Source organism: Rhinoderma darwinii, chromosome 9, assembly GCF_050947455.1.
Source record: "Rhinoderma darwinii isolate aRhiDar2 chromosome 9, aRhiDar2.hap1, whole genome shotgun sequence".
Lineage (NCBI taxonomy): Eukaryota > Metazoa > Chordata > Amphibia > Anura > Rhinodermatidae > Rhinoderma > Rhinoderma darwinii.
In genome coordinates this window covers 49,782,347-49,791,389 of record NC_134695.1, presented here as the reverse complement: position 1 = coordinate 49,791,389, position 9,043 = coordinate 49,782,347, and positions in this window count along the sequence as shown.

Below are 9,043 nucleotides of genomic sequence, written 5' to 3'. Positions count from 1 at the left end.
ACCTAGGAACAGATGCAGACTGATTAACCACGGGCGTCGACACAGAAGCTGTGTCAGGCAAATCCTTTACAGCTACATAGAGGGAGATTGCAAAGGTGTAAAATACTGATGAACAGCCACTCTCACACCTACTATTTATGAGGGAGGTGGCTGCTTAGTACTATCATTGCACACAGATAAGGCTTCTATAAGTTTGCCAGTCACACGGTTATGTGTAGTGCACCACGCTGGTATACAGCCTATTAGTTACACCCATACTATTAGATCAGACATGCTGTCCGGCACCTTCTAAGTGAATTACAAAACGTACTGACACCCCATTCTCCCCCAACATCACAAGGCCACACGGCATCCTGTAAAAATAGTAAACATAAACGCTAGATATGTGATTGACTGTTAGTATTGCGACCTCCCTCCCATATAGCATTGTGTCTTGTCTGTATTCTGGTGGGAACTGGTTTTTTTTAGCCTGCCCTTGTATGAGTAAGTATGTCCATTTTCTGTGTTTTGTTTGTAATATGAGTGTAGGGACTTGCAAAACAATGAGGACCTTTGATGCAGGTTGAGAGTTTGTGTATTTTGGCCAAAATATCAACGAATACCTCATGTTTATCATGTTTATTATTTTTGCAGGATGCAGCTTGACCTTATGATGTTGAGGAAGAATGGGGTGTCAGTACTTTGTGTGGTGTACTTAGAAGGGGCTGGGCAGCCCCCCTGATCGAATAGTATGGGTGTAACTAATAGGCTGTAATCCAGAATGGTGCACTACACGTAACCGTGTGACTGGCACCTTATCGATACCTTATCTGTGTGCAAAAATAATACTAAGCAGCCACTCCCCTCATAATATGGAGGTGTGAGAGTGGCTGTTTATCATTATTCTGCACCTGTGCAATATCCCTCAATGGAGTATTGATTCTCCACCTGGGTGCGACGAACCAGTGGCTGCTTCACCAGAAGGGACGTGGTCGGCCAACCCCCATTTGGGAGATAGGTGCTGGTCCCAGAGCTAGAACCTACATATATCAGACATTTATGTAATATTCTGCGGGTATGCAATGCACGTCTGTCATGAGACGACCCCTTTAACAATAGTTCCATGAGACATTTAAATAATTTCATATGGTGTTTTGCAGCCAATTCCACATCCAGTGCTCTATAGCACTTCCTTTGTTTATGAGCAGTGTTGCTTTGTGTTAGTTTCCCTGGAGATTGTCATGTTATTCCCTTTCTCCCTCTGCCATAATGACGTGCTATAGTTATTTCGGATCTGGTAACAAACAATCAGTATAAATGATAATTTACATGGCTTACATATATTGTATTAATGGGTTTACTTAGGGGGTTCTAGGATATAACATGGAATGCTTATGCCTTAGGCTAGGTCACCAATGTATGATTGGCGGGGGTCCGCAGATCAGTAGATTGAAGGGGCAACAGCCCTCACTGGAGCTCCACGCCCCCTTCACTGCAGTACCTGGCATAGCAAGATCCATATAAGTGTGGCTGTGCCTAGTACTGATCAGCAGACAAAGGTGCCAATTCCCCTTCACAGCAGTAACCAGCACAGTGAAGTCCAATACAAGTGTGACTGTGCCTGGTACTGGTTAAATAAAAACGTTATGGCTCTTGGTAGGCGGGGAGTGAAAAACTAAAACCTAAAAATGAAAAATGGCTGGGTCGTTAAAGGGTTAAGAATGTTTAATAGGTTTCTGATCGGTCTGATTGCTGCGATACCCAGGAAAAGGAACTACTGGATAGTACAATTCACCTATAGGTTTCCCTTTCCCATGATTCGGTTTGGGTGAAAGCACGCAGCTGACCCCAGGAGCCCTAAGCTGGTCCGATGATTGATTATCTGCATATCATCTAATGAAAGTGGAGCCAGACACAATGGAAATGGGTTGGAGGTATAATAGCTAGGGCAATAACAAGATAAATGCAATATTAGAATTAACCAGAGGGGGTGATCGATGAGCCGGGGAGAACAGGAGTAGTCAGCAGGCCAGGGGTGGATAACATAGGTCACACTGAACTGGGTATGAGCTACCATGGACAGATGTGAGTGTAGCCAAGAGTCAGGTAAGGGAAGTCAAGCAGGCCCAGGATGCAGTACAATGGAAATCTGAAGACTAGTCAGGGAAGCCGGGTCACAGCAGTACAAATGCAAGTTCAGGGAAAAAAACAATAGCAAACCTATAACTGGCACTGAGGTCAGTACAATTCTGGTTTACTGTAAATTGTTTCTGTTCTATTTTGATTGTCAATACGGTGATGTGCTCTGTGCTGTGTCCTCCCGGCATGCCAACCTGACCAACCTCAAGATTCTTCGCAGTGGATAGACGCAGGGCTAGATACAGCGCTGGAGTGTATGTTGTCGGTTATAAATGAATTCACCCATAAAAAATGAATCTAATTCTCATCACCTGCAACATAGTTATAATTTTCTGTTACAAAAGGGAAACCACTTCACAATTATTTATATAGATATTATTTATTTGAAAGTTCTATAAAAACAATGCTAGTCAAAATAATAAAAAATAATCTAATGACAAGTGATTGGCTCTATAGTCAGTTCCAAATGGAGTTATCTGCTGCCCCATTGGAGCTCAATATTGTGTCAAAGCCTGAGGCCCCATGCACACGACTGTAAAAATTATCCGTAATACGGTCTGCAATTACGGACCCATTCAGTTCTATTGGTCGCAGACACCTTTCCGTATCGCTACGGATGGGTGTCCGTGCCGTAGAAATATTCAGAAAATTATGGAACATGTCTGTTGTTTTGCATTTTACGGGCCGTGCTCCCATACTTTGTATCGGAGCACATCCCGAAAATGGGGGCCGCATTTGCTGGCCGTGATTACGGGCACGGCCGTGTGCATGGGGCGTTATTTCTGTATTTGCGTCAGCGCCTTATTTCTGTGTCCATAACTAACATTTTTGTTATCTTTAAATAAGGATAAAATACATAATAGGCTATGTAAACCCAAATAAACTAGTTTAAAGGGGTTTCAGAATTTTAAAAATCTCTTTCATGTGGTTCATAAAGTAAAAAAAATAAATCTAATATACTTACCTTTTAAAAGGGTATTCCCATCTTCAACATCCATGGCATATCCCACCTCTGGAACCCGCACCTATTGGAAGAACGAGAAAATGCTGTCCCCGTAGAATTAAAAGGACTTCATTACTGAATTGTATCGGGACATTGGGCTAACCATAACCTCATTCGGTGGATATGTCATAAATGTTGAAGATGGGATTACCCCTTTAAGTTCAGCATGATGGATACATAGTGATGTCACCATTGGGGTGAGAAATAAGCTGTCCTGTTCAAATGGCGCTGGGTGGCATGTCATTGCTCTGAGAAGACAACAGGAAGTTGCAGGGGGCAGTGCAGAAAAGGCTCCAAATTAAAAAAGTTAGTAAAAGCTATTTCTCAAATTGTCGAGTCAGATGACATTGATTACCTAATTCTATATACTTCCTCTTTCAGGATCCTGATTTTGAATCTATCTTGAGTAATTTGGGGCCCTAAAGCCATTCACGTGCATTGAAGTTGTAGTGTCATCAGAATAATACAAAGCGAAAAACAGCAGATGATGACTACACAACCATACAGTCACTCTGCAACCAGGCACATATTATTTCTTGAAACATTTAAAATGGTTTTGTCAGCTGCTCAAGACTCAGAGTATCCTCTCCATAGCTGACTGTTTATGTATAGATAAGCCATCGTTCACTTTGTTTTGTGACATTTATAAACCATTGTAATGCTGTGTGACAAATTATTTGCATCAAAAGCAGATGGACCCTTCCTTCCCTTCCAGAAAATTATTTACCTGCTACCCAGTAGTGACATCACTCATAGGAATGGAATCTCACATGTGAACAGTGAAAGCCAATATTAAATCTATAGTCATCCTAATATTTTAGTAAAAATATCACAATAATAGGATTTATATTTTTGTTCTCACAATATTCCACAGTTACCTCCACAAAAGTGTGGTGTGCACAGGGTTAATAATCAAAATTAGGGACATTGGAGTTGAGTTTTGCTCAGGTGACAGATGCCAATGGTTGATCTTCCGCTCCACCACTCTAGTCTATCAGATAAGAAGCGTATCGAAAGGTGAGCTCCTGAATTTCAGAAGTTCAAGAGCATGGTAAATGATACTCCATACCTCACTCAATCACAAGTGCGGTACTTCACCTTCAAGTACCACAAAGTTTTTTCTCCTAGCTGTGAAAAGTAAACTTTATCTCTTCCCATATCTTAGAGAAAATGCCTTTTCAGAGCCACATTATATTACGTTTGTGTCTGTAACCGCAACGCTGTGTGTCATATTCTTTAACCACCAAGCTGTGTGCCGTGTTATAACCATTAAGTTAATTGTTCCAAGTGGAGTAAAGTTAAGTTTCTGTCGAGAGCCGCTGTGTCCAACTACATTACTGTGCAATTCTTGAGTGGGGTACTGGGTCAGGGCCAAGAGCCACATACACTAAAAACTGACCCTCTTACAAGCCCCTTGTGTTGACTACAGGAATATAAATAAAGCTTCGAGTACATCTCACCAGGACACTATCTGAGCCAACACGGATATAAAGTGTAGAGTGATACGACAAGGAGAGATGGTTGAGGACGGCGTGTAGGGGAGATATTGTTTAGGTAAAGGTGAGTGGATTTGGCAATAGATTGAATGTGAGGAAGAAAGGACAGGTCAGAGTACAACTCCAAGATATCAGGATAGTTGTGTTACAGATGGAGATGGAGACACAAGGTTAAGGTGGAGTAGATGCTGTAAGAAGCAGAAGGAGTTAAGTCTTAGAAATATAAAATTTAAGATATAGAGATAACATGAAAGCAGAGACAGCCGACAGACATTTATTGAACCAAGTGCTGTTCTACATATCTAACTTAAAGGGGTCTTCCCATCTTGGACATTTATGGCATATTCACAGGAGGCGTCTAGGACCCGCACCTATCTCTAGAACGGTGTCCCCTGAACCCTGTCCTACCTTCTCTTGCTCATACTGCTCTTTGGCCACTGACTGACGAGTATGGAAACAGCCAAGCTCGCTGAGCTACACTGTTGCCGCAGCTCCCAGAAAAGTGAATTGGAGTTACAGAAACAGCTTAGTATGGTGAACTACGCCATTTTTCTGAACTCGGGAGCTACAGAAACAGCGTAGTTAGCCGTGCTATGCTGTTTCCGTAACTCCCATTCACTTCTATGATGGAGGTTCCAGAAACAGCGTAGCTCAGTGAGCTCAGCTGTTTCTGTACTCCCAAATACCTCGTCAGTCAGTGGCTGGAGACCAGTAAGAAAAGGTAGACTGGAGGATTCAGAGGGCCTCGTTCTAAAGATAGGTTTAGGTCCCAGAGGTGGGACCCACATCCACCGGACATTTATGGCATATCCTGTGAATATGCCATAGATGTCCAAGACCCCTTTATTGTATCTATAAGGTGTTCAAAACTCTTTAAACCAGGGTGCACACTTAGGCTCCATGCACACGGCCGTAGCCTTAATACCTGTCTATGATTATGACTACGGTCCGTAATTGCGGATGAAAATTACGTCCGTGTGCATGGGACCTAATCTGGTATAATTCCAGCAGCCTCTATTCTGTGAATGGGCCACATGCCTACATGACATAGTTACATAATTGAAAAAAGACACAGGTTCATAATGTTCAACCTGTAATCCTACTGTGTTGATCAAGAGGAAGGCAAAAACCCCTATGAGGCGAATGCCAATGTTACGTCTATGGCCGGGGGTCGTCGTTCTGACTTACCCCTTGACGATCCCGGCCATGGACGTCTCTATTCTCGGCGTTCTCTCCCTCCAGGGAGACGCCGGAACTCTCTTCCGGGTCCTCGGACTGTGTCCCGCAGGGCGCGCGCGCCTGCGTGTGCACGGCCTTAAAGGGCCAGTACGTGTCCAGCTGCCTAACATCAATTATCAGCCAAATGGCTGCTGGATTATAATAAGGGGTCCTGCCCACTGGTTCCTTGCCTGAGCGTTGTTGTATACCCTAGTTTGCCTTGCTAAAGGTCTCCCAGTGTTTTCCAGTTCCCAGTGTTACCCGTTCAAGCTGCCTGTACTCTGCGTCCCGTGCTATCGTACCTGCTGTGAAAGTCAAGTCATGTCCTCCCGCTGCATCCGCGGCGTTACCTGCTGTGAAAGTCAAGTCGTGTCCTCCCGCTGCATCCGCGGCGTCACCTGCTGTGAAAGTCAAGTCGTGTTCTTGCTACTGTCTACATTGCCTCAGGTACCCGTTCAGAACTATAGACATGTTTTGTACCTTGTTGGTCAGCTGCTACGGCGCTACGCGGAACGGCCCAGTGGGTCTACACCCCGTGCCGTGACAGTCAAATGCCACATATTAGGGGGAAAATTCCTTCCAGACTCTAAATGTATCAGAATAAATCCTTGGATCAGCGTCCCTTCTCCAAAAATCTAGTTCCTATAACTTGTAATGTTGTGTCTTTCAAGAAAGGAATCCAGGCCGCTCAATTTATAAACTATCACAACCTCTTGTGGCAGCGAGTTCCATAGTCTCACTGCTCTTACAGTAAGGAATCCCCGTATATGATAGTGAAAAATTATTTCCTCTAGATGTAAAGGATGCCCTCGTGTCATGGTGTCTTGTAAGGGTTAACTTTTGTAGTTTTAGCTACCTCAATTAATTGAGGTGACAGGATGAAAAAATTCCTTATAGTAAGAGCTCATCACTGCGCACAAACTCCTTAAAGGGAATGTTTCGCTAGAAAAATATATAGATTTTTTTTTAGTTAAACTGTTAGTATACAAATGATTACACATTGTTCTAATTCTTTTAATTTTTTCACAAGTCAGGAAATATTATAAATTAGATTCTAATTTATAACATTTCCATGTGCTGGTCACTAAAGGGAGCAATTCCCAAAATTGCAGCATTGGCATGTGGTAAAGCAACCTCATTGCTTTATGCTGCAAAATTGGAGAAGACACACTCGCTCTAGTGTCCTCAAACAATCCTCCCTCCTTTATCCTGGCTAGTGCCAGGAGAAAGGAGGGGGTTGAATGTTCAAACCTCCTACACTGTGTGCCGGAATTTTTTGAGCGAATGCACAGTGTAGGAGGATTAGATACAGTGGTAATCACACAGTATAACACTAACATACACACACATCACATACACAAACATAACTTAGAGAAGATAGGAGGAGTCCTCCAGCTCACCTGTGCAGGCAATTCGCCTTGCCTGTAGCGCTCGGGTCCTCGTGTCGGCACACGTACTGGATAGACAAGAAGAACAGAGGGAAGGATCCAGCGCTGAGACCATGGGTGTCTATTAAGAATGGAAACTTCTTCCAAGTTTTATTGGACAAACGAAATAAAAAATGGATAGTCCGTGTGTCTTTGGTATCCGTGGTTCATTGGGATGAATAAGCAGGTGCCTACGCGTTTCAGACGCGGTCTGCGTCCTTAATCATGGCTTTCCGTAGAAACTCTGTCAAGTGTCAGTGGACTTTATATCCGGTTAAGCAGGTGAATTTGATTACGGTCCACACTGATTACTATGCTGGAACGCTTCGCCATTATTTTGCTCTGACAGCTGATCTAATAGATATAACATCCAGGAATACGTGTTCAGAACATTCCTCAGTTAAGAAGTAAACAAATTAACTAATCAACAATAGTAAAAATAAGTAAAAATAATTAACAAACGACATATATACCGAATACACCCTATCAACGTCTTCAACACCTTCGATATCTTCAGCTCCACGTAACCAGTTTTTATCTTACACTTTTTTCACATATATGTATTTAATCCGTTTATTAGTTAATAAAACTCTGGCTATATTTATATCATCCTTATGAACCAACAATGCGGCACAATCTAAAATACCTGTAAACTTAAAACGAAATGAAGACAGGAAACACTGTACTTGAATTAGCTGCTCCCGATTCCTGGATGTTATATCTATTGTTACGGTCGTGGCGATACCAAATATATCTATATTATGTCATGACTTATATTTTAAAAAGTTTATTTATTATAAAAAAATGTGTGTTTCTGTGTATTTTTTTTACTTTTTATTTATTTATTTATTAACCCTTAAATTTTTTTTACATTCATTTAACTTTTTTTTTTTAATCCCATAAAGGGATTTATCATTTTGATTTTGTAACTCTAATGTACTGGCATAGATCTATATGCCAGTACATTAGCCTGTGTTCTGATTGTATGCCCTAATAACAGGAAATATGTTCAGACAGCCCTGGGGTCCTTCAATGGACCCTGGGCTGTCTGGCCATACAAATTATGGGCTTTGATCGCGTCACAGTTATTTTCTGTGGCGCGATCAAAGTGCAGTCCCCTCTCCTTGAACGCTGCGATCAGCTTTCAGTGAAGCATTCAAAGGGTTAATGGCGGAGAGAGGAAGTTTCTCTTCTCTCCACTGTCAGAGCGGGGCCGTGGCTGTGTATTACAGCCGTTGCCCCGCTCTCGATCGCGCACACAGACGGCTGTCACACAGGATGAGAATGCTTGTCCTAATGCGCGAAGTACCCGCCGCTCAGGATGAGCATTCTCGTCCTGTGTCGGCAACCAGTTAAAGTATGTTGCTAACCTGCTTTTCTCCCCAGGCTTAAAGTTCCAGAGAAGGATATGTTGCTGTATAACATTTTTATTTTATTGTTTATACCTTGTTTTTCAGGCAGTGGTGGCTACTGTGGCTATCTTTAAATTATGGCACTGGGAAAAACAGCTGGACGCAATTTTGTAGGTTTATTTTTACTGCGAAAGAGGTGAGGACACGACCAAGCGTGGTTACGTTGCTTGCCGCACGCTGGAGGCGGTGTTTAGTTGCTGTAAGGCGGCTGTTCCCACCTAAAGGGGTGACTTCCTAAAAATGTAGGTTTTCTAGTTTTTTGGTATACTTGCAAGAAATACAAACTTAACTCCAAAGAACACTGACAATTTCCAGAGGATCTGTCAGTTCCGTATTAGTAAACACTTGCATTTCTCATAAGATAACAAT